At 35.5% G+C, this 21844-nt stretch overlaps 1 long non-coding RNA gene across 3 annotated transcripts in view; it reads left to right on the top strand.

Moving 5' to 3' along the window:
• Window positions 1-19385: 19385 nt before the first annotated feature.
• The window catches only part of LOC106780951 (uncharacterized), a 46245-nt gene continuing 43786 nt past the window's right edge, over window positions 19386-21844 (top strand). For 2 of the 3 annotated variants that reach the window (XR_011421145.1, XR_001377394.3), the window contains exon 1: window positions 19397-19574. This is a non-coding gene — a long non-coding RNA (uncharacterized lncRNA). Of the gene's footprint in view, window positions 19575-21844 lie in introns of all 3 variants that reach the window. The other variant, XR_011421144.1, reaches the window with a different exon arrangement.

The following is a 21844-nucleotide window of genomic DNA, read 5'->3' as shown; positions in this document are numbered from 1 at the left end:
GAATGAAGCTAATGATATTTATAGAAAAACAAAATATCTAATACCCACCAAGATAAAACTTATGATATCTGACATCCAATTAAATATTACAAAACAACCATGCAATAGGAAAAAATGACTCACATTGAGGAGGATAATAAATCAATTGAAACTATTCCAGAATTGACTCAGATTTTAGAATTAGCAGAAAAAGACATTAAATATTTACTAAAAATTTATTGCAAAGTTAAAAAAGATATTCATTATAGAAAAAATGGTCTTCCAAGAGATAGCAGTAGAGCAATTGAAAGTTCAAAAGAAGAAAAAAAAATTCAATGCATACCCTGCACCAGAGGCACAATCTAAATTCTAATCACTTATACACAGAACTATGAAATTTAATTCCATAATATTCTAAATGAAAACACAGGAGAAAATGATTATGACTTTGAGTTATGCAAAAATTTTTTAGGTATGACACTAAAAACAATCATAATGACCACCATCCAGTTAAAATTTACTAGGATATTAAGAAGCAAGATAACAGAAACCATAATTGGAATATAAATAAATCAAAATCAATCTAGACCAGGTGATGTCAGCAACATGGCAGAGTGAGCTGCTCCCTTTATCTTTCCCCCTTTGAACTACAACTAAATGGGCATTCATTGATCAATGGAGGTTCTCCACACAGCACAACAGGATGCCTGAGAGACCCACATAGCTATACATCTGAAGGTGGATGGACTACACATGGGAAGGTGGCAGAGATAGATGAGTCCTCTCTCACCCCCACAGCCCTGTGCATGTATGTGACTACTTTCCCAGCTGGAGTCCCCATAGCACTACTGCATCCTGGAGGGTGGGAGCTTGCCTTGGTGTGACTGCAGGAACAAGTGGTGGAAGACCTGACTCCCCATGTGATTGCTTTCCTGTCAGGTGAGAGAGCCACAGGGCCACTGCAGTCCAGGGAGTGGCCCCAGGCTTGACACAGTGGAGAAGCCTGGCCCACCAAGCACAATGGCTGGTGTGACCTAGGAGGAGACAGCAGTGGATATGTGCCCACAGGTGAACAAGTTCCTAGCTGACCTGAATGTCCATAGTATGGCTGTGGCCCTTAAGGGGGTAGCACGTCTCAGCAGGACTGCAAGAACAAGCAGTGGCAGCCCTAAGCCCCCACATAATCACTTTCCCATTTGGAGGGACAGCCCATAGGGATGCTGTGGTCCCAAACAGTGGCCCAAGCTTGGACAAGCACAGTTGACAGAGATTGCAGCAGGCTTAGAATGTGCAGCTCCTGCTCTCCCCCCAGTGGTGGCAGGTGGAATTTTCAACCAGATACTATCACTATGCAAAGGCACAAGTCCATCTCATCAAACAGAATGAAGAAATATATTAATATTCCAGATCAGAAGAAAAAGACAAACACCCAGAAATCAATCCTGACGGCACAGAAATTTACAATCTAAATGACAGAGAATTCAAAAAGTGTATAATACAAGAATTCAAAGAATTACAAGAAAACTCAGAAAGACAGTTCAATGAAATCAGGAATAAAATTATTGAACAGAGGAAATTCTTCACAAAAGAGATGAAACTGTAAAGAAAAATCAGTCAGAAATGTTGGAGAGGAAAAACACAATGAATGAGATAAAGAAAAATCAGGAGTCCTGAAATAACAGAGCTGATATCATGGAGGACAAAATTAGCAATTTAGAGGACAAAAATATAGAAATGCTTAAGATGGAGGAGGAGAAAGAACTAAGACTAAAAAAAAAAATGAAGAAATTATCTGAGAAATATCTGACTCAACTAGGAAATGCAACATGAGGATTATAGGTATCCAAAAGGGAGAAATGAGGGAGAAAGGAGCAGAAAACTTGCTTAGATAAATAATAGCTGAGAACTTCCCAAACATAGAGAAGGAGATACAATTACAAGGAAATAGTGGCACTAAAGGAAAAACTAGATCAGATGGACTTAATAGATATATGTATATATATAGAGAGAGAGTACTCCATCCAAAATCAGCAGAATATACATTCCTCTCAAGTGCACATGGAACATTCTCAAAGACAAATCATGAGTTGAGAAATAAGGCAAGTCTCAATAAATTTCATAAGATTAAAATCATATCAAGCATTTTTTCTGACCATAATGCCATGAAACTAGAAACCAACTACAAGAAAAAAGCTGGGAAAGTGACATACATGTGGAGACTAAACAACCTGTTACTGAACAACCAATGGATCATTGAAGAAATGAAATAAGAAATCAAGAAATATCTGGAGACAAATGAAAACAAAAATGCACCATACCAGTTCATATAGGATGCAACCAAAGGGGTCTTAAGTGGGAAATTCATTTCAATACAAGTCAACCTTAACAAACAAGAAAAATCTCAAATAACCAATCTTAAGCTACTCCTAATGGAATTAGAAAAAGAAAAACAAACAAAGCCAAAGCTTAGCAGAAGGAGAGAAACAATAAAAATTAGAGCAGAAATAAATGAAATTGAAACAAAGAACAGAAGAAAGGATTAATGAAACTAAGAGTTGGCTCTTTGAGAAGATGAACAAAATTGACAAGCCTTTAGCCATTTTCACAAGGAAAACAGAGGGAAGGCTCAAATAAATAAAATTAGAAATGAAAGAGGAGAAATTACAATGGATACCACAGAAATGCAAAGCATTATGAGAATACTATGAAAAGCTATATGCCATTGACCTGGACAACCTAGAAGAAATGGATAAATTCTTAGACTTGTACAACCTCCTGAAACTGAATCAAAAAGAAATAGAGAATCTGAATATACAAGTCACAAGTAAAGAGATTGAAACAGTAATCAAAAACCTCCCCGAAAATAAAAGTCCAGGACCAGATGGCTTGTTTGTAGAATTCTACTAAACATTCAAAGGAAATTTAACACCTATTGTTTTTAAACTATTCCAAAAAATTGAAGGAGGCAGAATACTTCCTAATGCATTTTACAAGGCTAACATCACCCTGATCCCAAAGACAGACAGGGACAAAACAAAGAAGGAAAATTACAGGCCAATGTCACTGATGAACACAATGCAAAAATTCTGAACAAAATATTGGCAAATTGAACACAGCAATAAAAAAATTAAAAAAGGATCATACACCATGATCAAGTGGGATTTATACCAGGGCCACATGAATGGTTCAACATCCACTAATCAATGTGATACACTACATTAACAAAATGAGGAATAAAAAGCACATTATCATCTCAATAGACACAGAGAAAGCACTTGACAAGATTCAACCTCCATTTATAATTTAAAAAAACCTCAACAAAATGAGTATAGAAGGAAACTATCTTAACATACTAAAGGTCATTTGTGACAAACCCACAGCAAACATCATCAATGGGGAAAAACTGAAAGCCATCCCTCTGAGAATAGGAACAAGACAAGAGTGCCCACTTCACCACTCTTGGCCAGGTTTGGCCCAGAGCAATTAGACATGAAAAAGAAATAAAAGGTATTCACATTGGCAAAGAAGTAGTGAAAGTCTCACTACTTGCAGATGATATGATTTTATAAAAAGAAAACCTGAAAGAGTCCATTGCAAAACTATTACAAATAATCAACAACTATAGCAAAGGTGCAGGGTACAAAATCAACTTACAAAAATCAATTGTATTTCTATACTCTAATAATGAACTAACAGAAATAGAACTCAAGAATACAATCACACTTACAATCACAACAAAAATAATAAAATATCTAGGAACAAATTTAATCAAGGAGGTGAAAGATTTATACAATGAAAACTGTAAGACATTAGTGAAAGAAATCGATGATGACAGAAAGATATGGAAAGATATTCCATGCACATGGATTGGAAGAACAAACATAGTTAAAATATTCATACTGCGTAAAGTAATCTACAGATTCAATGTAATGTCAAAAAGAATCCCAATGACATTCTTCACAGATAGAGAGCAAAGAATCCCAAAATTCGTATGGGGCAAAAAAAGACCCCAAATAGCTAAAACAATCCTGAGAAAAATGAACAAAACTGGATGCATCACAATCCCTGATTTCAAAATATACTACAATGCTATAGTTATCAAAACAGCATGATACTGGTACAAACACAGGCACACAGATCAATGGAACAGAATTGAAACCCCAGAAAATAAAACCACACAGCTATGGACACCTGATCTTCAACAAAGGAGCTAAGAACATACAATGGAGAAGGAAATTCTCTTCAATAAATGGTGTTAGGAAAGCTGGAAAGCCACATGCAAATAATAAAAGTAGACCATTATCACCATTCACAAAAATTAACTCAAAATGGATTAAGAACTTGAAGGTAAGATGTGAAACCATAAAACTCCTAGGAGAAAATATAGGCCATACGCTCATCGACATTAGTCTTAGAAGTATCTTTTCTAATACCATTTCTATTCGGGCAAGGGAAACAAAAGAAAAAATAAACAGATGGAACTTCATCAGACTAAAGAGCTTCTGTAAGGCAAGGGAACCGGGAACAAAATGAAAAGACAAGCCACCAACTGGGAGAAAATGTTCACAAATCATATATCTGACAAGGTGTTAGTTCTTCAAAATATATAAAGAACTCACACAAGTTAACAACAAAAAACCAAACAACCTGATCAAAAAATTGGCAGAGGATATGAACAGACATTTTTCCAAAGAAGATATACAGATGACCAATAGGCACATGAAAAGATGTTCAACATCACTATTCATCAGGGAAATGTGAATCAAAGGTACACTAAGATAACATAACACATTGCACTAGTTTGAATAGCCATAATCACTGAATAGAAAAATAACAAATCTTGGAGAGGTTGTGGAGAAAAGAGAACCCTCTTGCACTGCTGGTGGGAAGGCAAACTGGTGTAGCCACTATGGAAAACAGTACGGAGATTTCTCAAAAGATTACAAATGGAAATACAATACAACCCAGCTATCCCACTACTGGGTATTTATCCAAAGAACTTGAAATCAACAATTTAAAGAGACTTATGTTCATTGCACTCCTATGTTCATTGCAGCATTATTCACAAGAACCAAGATGTTGAAGCAACCCAAGTGTCCATTGACTGATGAACGGATAAAGTAGATGTGGTATATTTATACAACGGAATACTACACAGCCATAAAAATGACAAAATCATCCCATTTGCAACAACATGGATGGAACTTGAGGGTATTGTGTTAAGCCAAATAAGCCAGACACAAGAGACAAACACCGTGTGATTTCACTCATATCTAGAAGATATACAAATGCATGGACAAAGAGAACAGTTCAGTGGTTACCAGAGGGGAAGGGAGTTGGGGATGGGCATAAGGGGCACATATATATGGTTACTGACCAATAATAATGTACAACTGAAATTTCACAATGTTATAAACTATTATGACCTCACTAAATTAAAAAAAGATCAATTTAGAACAATCACAGATGTTGGAATTAGTAGTCAAGAAAATTTTAAAAATTATTATCACTTTGTTCCAGATGTCCAAGTATGTAAAGACACAGTAAATATAAAAGTGATACAAAACAAATATCTAGAGATGAAAAATAAAATGTTTGAATGAAAATTTCACCAGATATGATGGATAGAAAGTTTAACATTTTAATGAAGAAATCAAAATAAACATTAGAAATTATTTTAAACTGAAGGAGAATAGAAATATATACCAAATTTTGACATTAGAAAAGAAGAAATATCTTAATTATTTGACCCCATTTTCCCCTTAACAAACTAGAAAAAGAAGAGGAAATTAGACCCAAAATAAAGAAGAGAAAGAAAACAATAAAGCCCAGATCCAAAATCAAGGAATAGAAAATAGAAAAATGCTAGAGAAAAATTGATGAAATCAGAGGTTGGTTCTTTGCTATCAATAAAACTGATTAACTTCTAGCCAGACAAATTAGGAAAAAAGTAAAGATTTTACAAACTACCACTATTAAGAATGAGAGAGATTAAAATCAGTACAGATTCTACAGATATTAAAACGAAAATAAAAAATATTATAAACAACTTTATGCTTATAAATGTAATAACTTAGATGAAATTGAAAAATTTCTTGAAAAACAAAACTACAAGTACTCACTCAACAGCAGATAACCTGAATAGTCCTCTATCTATTGGCAGGGTTTGCATATCTAATTTTTTTCTGTATTTTTGCCTTGTGCCTGACTTTTCAAACCATTAATTTTGACACATATTTAATTTTTCTAACGATATTTTTAGTACAATATCGTCTTTTAAGTTCAAAAAAAGTTATTTGATTTCTTTTGAAATCAATGGGATCTTCTTTTCTTGTTTCTTTTATGTTCCAGTGTTGATATGGTTCCTCTAGTGGTTATTACACTGGCTGTGTTGTCTTCTTATTTATCACACACCCCTTGTCTCTGACCTGGCACCCAAAAGATGAAAGGATAGCTTTCTCTGTTCAGTCACTTGGTCTCATGGCTTGGATAGTGTTTCTGGTTGTAGGATAATTTTTAATATCAAGTATCCTGTAGTGATAAAAAGCGAAGAGGCTAATTTTCCAGTGGTATGTATTTTAAGGCAGGCTGTCATGTTCTATTGTGGCCCTTGTGCCATAAACTCTTTCTTCAGTTCAGTGTCTCAAGGATAGAGATGATTCTATATTTTTGTTTGATTCACTACAGAAATTTTGGAGCTCACATACACATGGCACATCTACAGTTTGGGGTAGCTCTCAAACTGCCTCCTTTCATCAAAAGAATCCTCAAGTCCTGGGCTCCATAATCCCGTGCCCTTGAGTCTGTGCTCCGCTGCTGCTGTGTAGGTGACTGCTCCCTCATGGAGGATGGATTCCAGCCTTCTTCATCTGCGATTTCCTCAACAGAGAGACAAGCTACAGACGCTGCAAATAGAGCTGTTGCCTACACGTTCCCGCAGCCATCTGGCCCAGGAGTGCATACAGATTGGAGTCTGCAGTGGTGGGAAGGCAGCTGCATTTAGATAAATTACCTCTAATCAATAGTTGTGTCTTTTTGACAAAAGAAATGCGAAACCTGCTTCCTCTCTCATACCTAACAAGATCTAGCATCTTACCACTTACTTGTGAAATCACCATCACTGTTGTTTTTACAGGAATTTTTCTAGATATCCTAGAAATCTGCTATATTAGGTTTTTACTTTATTTCACCCATAAATCAGTTTGTTGTCTTTTCTGAAGCTGATTCAACTTCTTTTCTTTGATTATTTTTGGTTATATCATAGGATAAGTAAATGTATGTGTACCTGTATATGTGTTTCCTATAGATTGCACAGGACTTAAATTTCAAAAGAATTTTTATAATGTATTTTTGTCAATCCTTTATACTTGACTGCTAGCTTGAAAAGTAGTCCTTAGTTAAATTTTTAGGACATTAGAAGCATTATTATCTGTATTTTAACATGTACTTTTATACTTGATAATTCTTATATCCAATCTGATTTATGGTGAGAAGGTAACTTTTTCTACTTATCTATCTATCATCTATCTACCTATATATAATCTATCTATATCTTTGGAATTTAACCATACTTTGATTAATTTCATATTTTTCTATTTTCAGGGAAAATTTTTCTTGCTGGGTTCTTTTTCCACTCATATTTATCTAAAGTCAGTAGTCACACACATTTTTTGGCTTCAGGAAGTCATTCTCTCTTTTGGCTTTGGAAATTTCTTTATATGCTTTTTTCTGTTTTCTTTGTCTTTCCTGGAATTATTAAATGAATGATAGAATACTGATTGATCTTCCACATTTTCATTTATACAACATTTTAAAATGTGTTATATTTTTGTTCTCTGTTTCGAAAATATCCTCAAATTTCTCTTCCAGGATTTCATCTTTTTAAAATTTTTATTTTAGCAATGATATTATGATTATCATGAACTTTGTCTTATTTTCTGATTTTTCCTTTTCATGTCAACTGTTTTTCTTTTTCTAAACTAACATGTTCTTGAATGTCTCAGAAACTATACATTACTAAACTTTAAGTCTCACAAAGCAGGGTGGAAATACCATTCTTCAATCATAGATTAGAGAAAAACTCATCAGGGTCAAACTGACTTGGCCATCTTGTCAAAGGCAGAAAAGCTGCCATATGTTTAGACAATAGAATCAGGTTTTGGCTAGAAAAAGGGAAAAATCTCATGTTCCTGATCAAAGATATAAAAGCAAGCAGTCTATAGGAGCTTGGGCCACATATAGTCACCCTTGACCTACTGTTCGACCTGAATGTGTAACAATACCCTGAATGTTAAACTCAACTATTCTCATTGGTCAGGTTGACTAATGACCCTCCCTCTTATCTCCTCTTGCAGGTCTGTAATGAAAACATTACATAGATAAGTGAATGTTAACAAATAATTAAATAATGCAGTTACATTCATTATTTTCTACAATTTGAAATGCTATATTTTGCATCTTAGAAAATAGTATGCTTTGATTGTACTACTGATGTAGGAAGCCACAAGAGAACGCCAATACAGCTATTGATTGTTTCTGCATTGTTAACATTGTTTGTGACACATTTTTGTGCAGAGATATGTATCAGGAAGTTTTTGTATGTTGCAAAAGATTAAGACTTTGCTATTATGAATGAAACATTCCTGAGAGAAAGGACTATGAGAAAATACATTATAGCAGTCTGATAGTTTATATGTGTAACTGCTCAGAATATTTCATGAACATATTTCAAATCTCTGTAGATGTATCATGATAGACAGGTGAATTTCAATTTTGAAGAATGGTCACAAAGGAAAATCTCTATCAAGAAGTGCAGTTCAATCTGTTAAAATAGGGCCAGGGAAATATCTGATTTCTATAGCTAATGCTTGGTGGATTGAAAGTGAAGACAATTTTCAGTCACTATATGATGCTAACATCAGTCGACAGAAGGCATATTTGCAACTGGAGCAGCAACCTGGAAGTCAAATTGGCTTGTGGGAAACAGCACACATGTACTTAGAAGCAAGCATATACCTATGAATGTCTTCATTATTTATTTAATTTTTTTTTTCTCTTCTCCCCAAAGCCCCAGTACATAGCTGTATATCCTGGTTGTAGGTCATTCTGGTTCTTCTATGTGGGATGCTGCCACAGCTTGGCTTGATGAGTGGTGTGCTAGGTCCACACCCAGGATCCAAACTGGTGAACCCCAGGCCACCAAAGCAGAGCATGTGAACTGAACCACCCAGCCATGGGGCCAACCCCTGAATGTCTACATTATTAAAGGAGAAAATTATGCATTGCATAACTGCATAACTGGCTGTTTAAAATTTTCTGATAGCTTGTGTGGTAAGACATGCAGTGATACTTCCTTTAGTATCAAATAGTATTACAAGAATGATAATGAAAGAGCTCTATCTTCTTAGGAGCTACCTAAAGTCAATGGCAATGCAGAATTCAAACATAGGACTTTAGTTTCCCAATACAACATGGGATTGGGGTAATAAAGTATAAATAATCTTTTGAATTACACTTTATGTAACTCTGGTGCATTAACTTGTATGCCATTTGACCCAAGATTTTCCATCTATAAATATGCAACCCTCCTTGAAAGTCAATGAAATGGACTTTTTTTCCAGTTACTCTTCACATAGGCAGGTTCTTGTTCTAACTCTAAACTGGACATGTGTATTTTATTTCTTCATTGGTGATGGTGTAATATTTTATTAGGTTGTTAAGTCTAAACTCACAGATAATAATTTACAATCTACTTTTAACTACACAAATATTATGGGTTTTTTAATCAAATTTATTTTTATCACATTACTAATAAAGACCTGCTTTCTCTTCCAAAAGTTTTCATTACTTTTATACTAAACAAAAGCTATAAAATATTTAAAATATACAGAAAAATCAAGAAATGAATGTACTAGACTCTTGTGCTGCTATTAGCCAAATTAGTGTTAATATTTTATCATGTCTATTTCAACTATTTTTTAAAAATATATATAACATGTGTGAGTGTAGCTATAGCAATCCCAAAATCCTCTTTCTTTCATTCTATCCAACAAAACTAGAAATAATATATATCTTTTGTTATGTGGAATGATTAGGTTCTGGCACTGATAGCTTTTGGAATTTGATTGCATTTTTCTTTGAGACCCTACATTGATTCCTTAATTTATGATACTTCCTTAATTAATAATATGTATAAAGATAGCTCTTTATTTCTCCTTTGTTGAATTAGATTACTTTTTCAATTAAATAGACTCTTAAATCCTACATTTGTGAGAAATATCTGAACAATTTTACAAAAAGTTGCCTTTCCGATACAAATGTTCAAAGCGTCTTCTTGAATTAGCACCACTGTCCTATGTCAAATGTAATAGATTTTTCTCGTTGCCCCTGGTGACTGTTTGGATGAGACAACCCTTCCTTCCAGCTGTTAATCCAACACTGATGAAAACTCGAACCACATTGACAACCTAATAGAAACAGAGATAGATGGTGAAACTCTAGTGATTTCTTCCTCTGAAAAAGTGACTGATAAAAAAATGTAGGCTTCCTTTGGAGTTAGAGGAGAAATGACTTGGTGCTTTATTTCCCAGGGGTCAGTATGTTATGGGCTAGTTTTTTTTTCCCCCTTTGAGGAACTATATCCTATTTATGAATAATACCTTTCGGATCCCAAGCATTCATTTGATATAGGAAATAAAGGCAGCACATTTACAGAAAGGTTAGGAGTGTGTCACAGAAATCTGTTGGCCTATATTCTATCCATTTAAAATCAGCTCTAGTTGAATGAACATCACTCATCCAACTGAGAACTTTATCCCCCGCTACAAATGTGCTTAAGAGCTTATTCTCAATCATAATTCCCAATTCCCAGCTACATTCTGAGCAGTGGAAAAGGCGAAGTCTAGCCAGTGTTAGTAGCTTCATTTCCTCCAAACTTGTGGAATATTAAACCTCGATGATTGTTCTCTTTTCTCCCCAGCAATACATGATGCATCATCACCTACTTGATTTCTGCTGTATTTCTATTAAGCCTAGAAAAATGACTTTCTTCAAATTATCAACATCAGAATATTCTGAAACTACAATAACATATTTTAACAAGTGCTTCTTTATCATTTAACATTTCTTTCAAAGATCCTTTAGCAATTGGAGTTACATAAGAAATTATTTCCAAAAGTTAATGTACATTTCTTCCAGTATAAGAAGCTTTAACATGATTATTGGAGCCTCTATGTTTTTCTCAGTCTACACTAAAGTGTATTTTGTCAGTTATAAGAAAGTTCTTTGCTTCTTGAAAAATAAAAGATTGTGACTTTAATATATCATCAGCTCAGGAAAGGGTTAAAAATAAAGTTAATCACATTTAAATTAGGAAGTGATACTCAGTACCCAACTTAGGTTCAGAAGCAAACAACAATGATATATTTAAGCAAAGCTTTACAGGTTTTTATTGTCTGAATTGAACTGACCAAACCTCAGCTCTTATAGGAAAGATCAAGGTAAGGAGCTACTTGTATATAACAAAGATACAAAGTTAATTCAACAGCAGGGAAGAAAAACCTGGCAGAACAAAGGAGGCGGCGGGAGGTGGTGGGACTGGTGGCGAGATGGTAACAAGCCCATCGTTGATTAAAAGGAAGATTTTCACAGAGCTATACATTCTAACAGTCTATTCCAAACAAACATTTTTCTCTACATGTGCCTTCAAACTTTGAATATTTATTTTAACACTCTTCACATTGTATCATGGCTGTTTATGGCTTAATAACATTAATATTTTACTTATTTTCTATTCACAACCAAAGCTTGTGTAAGGAATAGCCAGCTGAGCACCTACCTAAAGCCTCACTTACTCAGGTGTACCAAACGATTTTTGGAATATATTAGAATGACTGTCCAGCTAACTCACCAAACCCATGTGTCACCCCTTCTATGATAGAGAAATGTATATTGGTTCTCTTCTTGTATGATCTTTGTGTGGCCAACACCAACACTAGCTGTTTGGTATTTTGCAACAAAGAAATGCTAATCGAAGGATGTGGTCATAGGCAGGGCCACAAAAATTTAAATCTGTCAGCTCCTTGTACATAATAGGTGAATTCTAAAAGGAATCAGTTCTTTTTGCAAGAATGAAAACAACTATCTGTAGTCAAACAGAATGTGATCAGAGGTGCTACACTGGGCTTCCTTAAAAAGATGCGTTCTGCAGATGCTCACTTCCCCATCAATGTCATTATTCAGAAGAACGGGTCCTTTGTTCAAATCTGAAATTTCTTGAGTGAAAAACATCCACAGGGTTTGGATGAGACCATGTGTTGTCCTTCAGTATCTCAAGCCCCAAAATATGAGTTAATTCTTGAAGGAAACGACATTGAACTTGCATCACATTCAGATGTTTTGATTCAGCAGGCCACAATGGTTAAAAACAAGGATATCAGAACATTTTGGGGTGGTATGTATGTCTCTGAAAAAGTAACAGTTCAGCAGGCTGATGAATAGTATCTAAGAGTGGTCTAGCTATGGAAAAAACAAGATGCCAGATGATTCTTTTTTTTCCTGAGGATGATTTGCCCTAAGCTAACATCTGTTGCCAATCTTCCTCTTTTTGCCTGAGGAGGACTCACCCTGAGCTACATTCATGCAAATCTTCCTCTGTTTTGCATGTGGGTCACTGCCTGTTTGATGAGTTGTTGATGAGTGGTCTAGGTCCATGTCCAGGAAATGAACCAGGGCTGCTGCACTGGAGTGCGCCAAACTTAGACGTTAGGCCACAGGACCAGCACCCAAGATGCCAGATGATTCATAAGACCTATCCATGAAATTTTAAAGATTCAATAAAAGCTCCCTATGGAAAAAACAGGAATTGATGTTTGTTACAATACTACTTATCAAGAATAAATTATTATTTAACTTAAACATGTATATGCTTGTTCCTTCACTTACTCATCAAATATTATTGAACACATATAATATTCTGGATGCTGTTCAACAATCTGGAGATATCAGAAAACAAGATACAGAACATGAAACTAATAGAAAGAAAACATAAGAGGAGCCTATTAAAAATTTGAGAACTTATTAAGTATTTGTATTGTCTTGCAGACATGCTCCATCAGCAATTAAAGAAGTTTCTCTGAGGCCAAGTCTCCTGGTAAATGTGGGAGGGGGAGCCTGCTGAGATGGTGAACTCCAGCCTAGACTCTTGAATACCTCCCTTCAACACACCAGGGTGGGGCTGGGGCCTAGGTTTGGAACATCTCCCACCAAGGATGTACTTTACCAAAATGATAATTGATACCCATTGAAGAGTATAAGCTAAATAGAAGAAAGAAATTTGACTGAATAATCTACATCACGATAGAATTTCATGACCAAAAATGGGTCAAATATGTCAAGTTAAATAAGTAAATAGTCTTAATGAGATCAGCTAGATTGATCTCAGTTAGATTGAGATCAGGTAGATCTCGATAGATCAGATAGAGATTATATAGATTGATACCAAAGATTTAAGAGATGATAAGTATTCCTCTTATCATACAAAAGTAATAAAATAATAAAGAGCTGTCAAATTAGGCCCAAGTAATAGAAAATAGAAAAGTAATATAAAACACTAGAGATAATTTTGAAGTTATGGGAAAAATTAAAAATTAAAACATCATCTGTATAACAAGAGTTAAAAATATAAACAAGTATTTAAATAAATATACTGAGAGTGTATAAAAATTAAAAGACAAAAGTTTTCCAGGGAATAGGTGTTTTATATAACATAAAATTGAAGAAAGGCAAAGCATTGTAGGAGTCATGACTTTTCAGACTGTTGGATAATTAATGTGCATTGAAATATAAATAAAACATTTTATTCCTTCAGCAAAGTTATATTTCAGAGTGCAAGAAATAAAATTACAGTGGCAGTACACATAGCACTTGCCTGTTCTGATTATCATTTGTATATTATTTTTGAAATATCACGAACATATTCAGCTGCATTTACACTCATTTTATCTAAAATAAATTGATCAGATGTAAGAGGAGAAAACTCATCTTCATTTGAGAAACCATTAGTTTTCTTTCAAACAGGTGCCAACTTGCTTTGAATGAGGAGATTGCACTGACAGACACAGGCAGGAGTTTTCTCTTAGGCCATACTCAGACAGAAGAAAAATGATAGAAGGATTTTTGAAGCCTTCGGAGGATGGAGTCCAACGCTGGTATTGATGGAACCCTCTAAATGGTGGTAAATTACGTTTCATTTTGATACTTACCAGAATTTCCTGGTGATAAATTCCAAGGCAATTTTCGGTGTGTGGTATGAAGTAGGAGTAAAGGTTTTAGTTTTGCTTTGTTTGTTTTTGTTGTAAAGAATGATGCCCAATTGATTTAGTATAGATTTCTTTTATGTCTTTCAAAACCATTTCCTAGTTTTTACCATATGATCCTACACATATATATTTTTTAAGATTTTTGTCTATATTTTTGATGTTATTTTAAATGGTCTTTTTTTTAACTTTCAGTTTGCAGTTGTGTATTGCTGGTTTATAGAAACACAATAGGTTTTGTATATTGATGTTGTATTCTGTGAGAATGCTCAATTTATTTATTAGATTTAGTAACAATAAATTATTGAGATGTTCTGTGTAGACAATCGTATGGTCTGAGAATAGAGGTAATTTTATTTTTTCCTTTTAAGTCTTCATAAGGCTTTTCTTCCTTATTGCTACGATGAGTTTTCTGAGGAATGGTGTGTCTATGTCTGGGGTCGGGGTAATATTGGCCTCATAAAATTAGCTGGGAAGTGTTCTCTTCTATTTTTGTAAATTTTGTTAACAATGGGTATTATTTCTTGCTTAAATATTTGAGAGTATTCACCAGAGTAACTATCTGGACCTGGGATCTGCTTTGCAGATATGTGGACTTTTTTCTCTTATAATATTCCTTATTAGAGTCCATCTTTCCTCATTTAATGTAGCCACTAAAGCTTACTTTTGATTAATGTTGCATGATGTATATTTTTTCAATAATTTAATTTTCAATCGATATATGTATTTTTATTTAAAATGTGATTCTTGTAGACAGAATATAATCAAGACCTATTTTCTTATGTAATTTAGTGTGAATGTATCACTCACTTTTAATGCAATTTTTAAAATGATTAGATAAAAATTTATCTTGAGAGCTGTATACTATTTTCTCCATATTTTTCTTTTTTCCCTCTTTTCATGGACTTTGGGATTCTCTTTCTGTTCCTTTTCTCTACAGTATTAATATATTTCTGTATTTATCAAAGTACAGATTGAAGTGAGTATTATACTTCTTCACATGTAATATATAAACTACAACAGCATATTCCCAATCTCTCCTTCCCATCTTTTGTGCTATTGCTGTTATACACTTTACTTTTCATACATTTCACACAACGCATGCATACTATTTTTTCTTTAAAGATTCAATTTTCATTTGGAGAGATTAGAAATAAGAAAATGTGTTTTATATCTACCTTTATTTTAACCCTTTCTGTTGCTCATCATTTCCTTTTGGAGATTCACATTTCTGTTTAGCATTTTATAAGTTCTGCCTAATGACTTTCTTCTAATATTTTTGCCATGCAGATCTCTTGGTAATGAATTCCCTCTGCTTTAGTTTGTCTGAAAAAAAAGTCTATTTCTACATTTTTGGTGAAATATACTTTCATTATACATAGAATTCGATGTTGGGAGTGACTTTATTGTTGTTTCAGAATTTTGGAGATATCAATCCATTATCTTACGACTTAAACATTATTCTTTTTTATATATCTTTTCTTCTCAAACCGCTTTCATGATTTTCTCTTTATCTTTGATATGCAGTAGTATGAATATGGTATGTGTGTGCATGTGTGTTGATATTTATCCACTTGAATTCACTTAGCTTTCTAGACCCATGGTTTGATTTCATTCATTATTTTTGGATATATCTCAACCCTATGTCCTCTAATTTTTTTTCCAATACATTTTCTCTTCTGCTTCAAGGACTCCATTTATAGCTATGTTAAATTGTTTGAAATTTTTCCATGTGTCTTAGAGATTCTGATTTTGTTTGCATTTTTCTTTGTTCTTTTTCTCTTGGTGTTTTAGTGTGGGTGATTTCTATTGACCCATCTTCACTGATTCTTTCTTCAGCTGTGTCAAGTCTACCCATCAGCTCATCAAAGGCACTTGTCATCTCTGCTACTATTCTTCTTGCTTTTCCATTTGATTCTTGCTTATAGTTTCTATTTTTCTGTGAAATTCCCCATCTGCTCTTGCATGCTGGACACCTTTTCTACTACAGCTTTAACACATTCATCCTCGTTATTTTATATTTCCTGTCTGTTTCAACATCTAGATCATATCTGACTGTGGAATTTCTTCTTTGTATTTGTAACTGGAAATGTGTATGCATATTCTACTAGTATGTTACTGAGGAGGAGTTGAATTCATCTATTCAAGAATGGAATTGAATGTGGGTTTTGCTGTTGTTTCAGTGTACCATCAGTTTCAAATTCCTCCACTGTTGTCTCATCCTTAGGGTGGTGGCTGGTTTGCTGAAGAATTTTTCTTAATGACCTTTCCCTGCTTTGACCTTCTCTGCACCTGTACCTCAAAATGGGTCTCTATCTAGGCAGATATTTCTCTCTGAGCAGCAGACTGTTGGTGCTTGTTACTACTTTCTTGCTAGCCTGGTCATGGCGAAGGACTTTTCTCTGTTATTCTCTCTCCTAGGCAGCTACTGTGTTTCTGGGCCTCTGGACTGGTCTCAACGATCCACTCCTTCTTTCAGTGAAAGGAAAACTCTAGGGGCCAGCCCAGTGGTGCAGTGGTTAAGTTCGCACGTTCCGCTTCTTGGAGGCCCAGGGTTCACCAGTTCGGATCCTGTGTGCAGACATGGCATCGTTTGGCACGCCACACTGTGCTAGGCGTCCCACATATAAAGTAGAGGAAGATGGGCACAGATGTTAGCTCAGGGCCAGTCTTCCTCAGCAAAAAGAGGAGGATTGGCAATAGTTAGCTCAGGGCTAATCTTCCTTAGGGAAAAAAAAAAAAGGAAAACTTTATCTATAGAAGACCTTTAGTGTGTTTTTGCCCCTGTGTCAGGGGTAAAGGGCTTTCTCTCCTTTCCACATTTCCAAGCTAACAAATGGCCTTCATGTGTGCCCTGTGGGCAATACAGTTTGCTGTCCATCCCTCAATGGCTTATTGCTTTTTTCTCTCCTACCTAAACTGTATGAAGTAGAGTGCTTTCTCCTGTCTTCAGCACTGTCACTAATATTTCTCATGATCACTGTAGAAAAGTGCCTACGAAAAGGCACGACTCTGCTTGTGTATGCAGCTCCCAGGGCTTCTCTGCTTTCCCTCTGACCCACAATCAGTATTTGCCAATTTGTGAACAAATTTCACCATCATGTTACTCACTTTATTCACACTGCATGTTTATTGAACACTTACTCCACACCAAACAGGATGTTAGGATCAGGGGATTCAATGTAAGTAAAACAGAGGCCTCTGATTATAATACTGGTTATTCTCAATCCTGTCTGCATATTAGAGCTTTCATGATTCTAGCTGTCTTCAATCAGCACCCCAAGACAAACTAAAGCAGATTCTCTGGGGATGGGACCAATATAACTGTTTTTTGTAAAGCTCCCCAGGTGATTATGTTCTACACCCTGGGCTGAACACTAAGCACTGTGCAGTCCTACCTCCTGCAGCCTCTGTTACTCTCCCTTTAGCACTGAAGGCCTACCAAAATGTGCCTTACTGTGTAATATCACAGCTGCCTCCTAGGGAAAGAGGCTGTGGGGACCTGAGGATGGCCGCCCCAAGATATGTCTCTTTGGCATCAGGATTATTTGAGGCTGATTACTTTTGATAAACTGGGACAGGGAAGGAGGCTCTGAGGAATGGAACTTGCTCTTCCTTAGGACACATTTACGTTTGTAGGGTAAACCTCTATCTGTAAAAACTGCCTCCCTCTCTGTACCAGCAAGAAGAAAGGAGATGACCTTCTCTCTAAAAACTCTTAATCAATACTAAAGGCAAGGACTTAAAATCTGCATTTTATTGTGCTTGTCTGGTAACCTCCTGTAACTGACTTCCCTCCCCCTCCCAACGTTGGCATCTCCTTAAAGATTAAGCATCTTTCTTTAGGCTGGGAACCAATTGAGGCGCTCATCTGTGACCACCCCCCCCCCCCCAGCCCGAGGCAACACACCTGCCACCCTGTGGCGCTCACTGAGACAGCAGACCTATCTGCCATTTCCATCAAGCGCTGTGCTGACAGAGCAGCCTCGTGACTACTGTAAAAGGGACTTTTCAATCACATGTGAAACACCCCATTTGGGGGCTATATAACCACTCTGTGCACCCCACTTCTTCGGTGCCTTTTCTTCCTTCGGGAAGAAAGGCCCCGGGCCATGGTTCCTCATAAAGCTTTGTTTAATTTTCTCTTGCTAGTCTGTCTCATGTGAATTTAATTCGTTCTCCGGCCAGACGAACCCCCATTTGGGGAGAGGAAATGTCTTTCTCCCCTACAAGGCGTTTACCGAATTAAAAATGAAAGACAAACTTTCACAGATAATTCTTTCTTTCTCTAACTGTGGTTCTATTGTGTTTACTTGATGGATCAATTTTTATTATCTGTTTTCTATTCATTTCAAGTGAGAGAAAACTCGGCTTCATGTGTTGAATCAATGGGGCGATATTTATGGGATGGAGCGTGACAAACAAATTATCATACACTATCCCTGATTTCCCAAGGTGAGCTCTAGACATTTCCAGTGAAACGGCTTTTAAAATGTATTGCATCTAGTTATATAGAGACAGAAAAGTAGAAGATGGATTCACAGCATTCTCGATACTATAAATCCCGTTCTTGAGCAGCCAAACTATTTCCCTGGAGATGTTTGGGATAACACAGGTTTAGAAGACAAAAGTAAACAAAGGACTGTTGTTTCTTACACAGAAATTGGCCTAAAAGTTCAAGGTAGAATTCTAGCGAGATACAAGACAACTCTTTTTCACTCTGTCTAGTTGGACCAAATTGATGAGAAATCACAGCGTTCTGAGCCCATTGCTTCATCCACATTAATGTCTCTGGTTTTACTACTCGAAGTGGCAGCAGCTCAGGTCTGAGAAGCAATAGCAGAGGAAGTGGGAGCAAGAGAACTCATTGGCCCCATCCAGGTTCATCATGTATGATCTTTCATCTTCTTATCTTGGCTTTACTGCTTTTTATAATTCAAATGCAGAGGTATTAGCACATTCTATATTCAGTACATTTCAGGAAATTAAAGTTAACTGAGGTTTTATACCTGCTAATATATATGTCTATAGACAGGGTCACAAGGGGTCAGAAAATTCTAATTATTGAGCAAGAATAAAGGGAATTTTGATAGCAAAATTCTAAACGGAAGCCAAAGTATGAACCCAAGTATAGCTGGATGACCAAGGAGCCCTCTTCCATCTGACTGAATCTCATCCAATTTTGAGGGGAGGAGCCTGCATGGAGAGCAAACTCTGGGGTAAAATTACATGATCTCACTGCCTGAAGGATACCAGGCTTAGGTGCAGAGTCACAAAAGTGTAAGACTGGTTTTTAACTCCTACCCCATCCCAATCCCCACATCCCATATTAAGGAAGCTTTACACAGGGAAGGTTATGAAGGTTCCTGAGTGAGACTCATTTATTGAGTTAGAAAGCTGAACGATTAACCCTTATAAATTATATTATCAACATTATGTAAGCAAAATAATCTGATCAATCTTCCCAATTAAAAAAATTAATAAAAGTGCCAAGTAAAATCTTTTTAAAGATAAACATTTTGATTCATTGTTGAACTGGCCCAAAAGAAATCCTCAGAGATCAAAACAAAGAAGAAATCATGTCAAAGTAGGGTTATAAAAAATCACAACTATATTTTGAGATACAACCAAATAGACCTTCTAGAAATAAATACATAATTGTTGAAAATTAAAATTAACTGAATTATTTAATACCTTAAACAAGAATACAACTAAACAAAGAATTAGTAAACTGAAAGTAAATCTAAAGTTTTTTTCTAAAGGCAGAGAAAAAGAGCCACTGAAGCTGTGGATAAGCAATGAAAAGAAATAGTAATTAGAATAATAACTTTTTATCTTATTTGAATCCCAAATAATGAAAAGAGAAAGAAGAGTCAATATTTTAAGGGATAATGAATGAGAATACTCAAGAATTAATTAAAAAAAAAGACATTGACACTCACGTTAACAAAGTTCAAAAAATCACCAGTAGGACATGTTAAAAACAAACAACAACCACCACCAAAAACACCTAGGAAGATCAGAGTGTCACCTCGGAATTCAAAACCCAAAGCGAAGATGTTAATGGCAGCTAGAAATTTAAGAGATATTATCTATTAAAAAAAAATAATATGTATACTAGCAGCAGACTTTTCCACAGGAATAATAAAAGCCAGAAAAAGGGAGAGAAAATATCTCAATGTGCTAACGAAAAAAATATGTCAGACTGACATAAATATAACTTCTCTTGCTCTCTTTTGGTTTCCACTTGCGTGGAATATCTTTTCCCATCCTTTCACTTTGAGTGTATGCATGTCCTTAAAGCTGAAATGCATCTCTTGTACGCAGCATATAGTTGGGTCTTGTTTTTTATCCACTTAACTACTCTATGCCTTTTGATATGAGAGTTTAATCCATTTTCATTTAAAGTAATTATTGGTAGGTAAGGACTTTCAAATGCCATGTTATTAGTTGTTTTCTTGCTGTTTTGCACTTCCTTTGTTACTTTCCTCCTCTCATGCTGTCTTCCTTTGTGAATTGATAATTTTCCATGGTGGCATGCTTTCATTCCCTTCCTCTCTCTTTTGCATATACAGTAAGTTTGTGTACCTGAGATTTGCTAAGAGAGTAAACTGTAAGCATTCTCACTACACACACAGAAAAAATGGTAACCGTGTGAGATGTGCATGGGCTAGCTAACCTGATTGTTGCAATTATTTCACAAAGTAATTGTATGTCAAAACATCACGTTGTATACATTAAATGTATACAATTTTATTTGTCAATTATACTTCAATAAAGCTGAAAAAATTTTTTAAAAACTACACCAAAAATCTTTTAAAAATATGTCAGCCTGGCATGTTTGGAACGTCAAATTATCTTTCAAGGAAAAAAGCAAAATACAAATATTTTTAGGTTAACAAATGCTGAGCTAGCATTTACTACCAATAAGTGACTACCAAGATAGAAGAGGCTCCCTGGGTAGGCCTGAACCCCCCACGATCCTCGTGGCTTCTGAGATTCTGGAAAGATTTGTAGCTTCACTGTGGCTGTGAATGGGGAATAGGAGATTAGCTGAAGTGGGGACGAAGTTGGTATGCTGCCCTGCAAGTCCCTTGGTTAAAAAAGGGGACAGACATTAAGAAGGGTGTACACCGTCTACTGGTAAGGAGTTGAGGAAACAAACAAACAAACAAAAACTACTTTTACTCTGAGAAGCAACTGGGTCAACACTAATTATGAGAGTTGGAAAATGCTGGTGAGCGTAGTGGCTGTGCATGCATTAAGAACGGCATATAAACGCTCTCCACTTTTATCAGACTTATCCAGATAAAGAGCTTAGATACTAATCCTCCCAAATTCCCCAAACCCAGTTGTGGCTACTCCAGTGTTTGAGGCAGCTATAATAGAAAGAAAGGGATTTTCAAATCAGATTGTGATTGAAATAATAATCTTAAATTGCCAGTTAACCAATGCATTACACTGACCACATCAGAAACCACCTTGATTAATTTGTACACCATAAAGCAGTCATTTTTTTAAAGTAATTTTAGCTATAAAGTTTAACTAAT

This window comes from Equus caballus, chromosome 8, assembly GCF_041296265.1.
Source record: "Equus caballus isolate H_3958 breed thoroughbred chromosome 8, TB-T2T, whole genome shotgun sequence".
NCBI lineage: Eukaryota > Metazoa > Chordata > Mammalia > Perissodactyla > Equidae > Equus > Equus caballus.
Note: the sequence above shows the minus strand (reverse complement) of the source record. Positions and strands in the feature narration are given on the sequence as shown.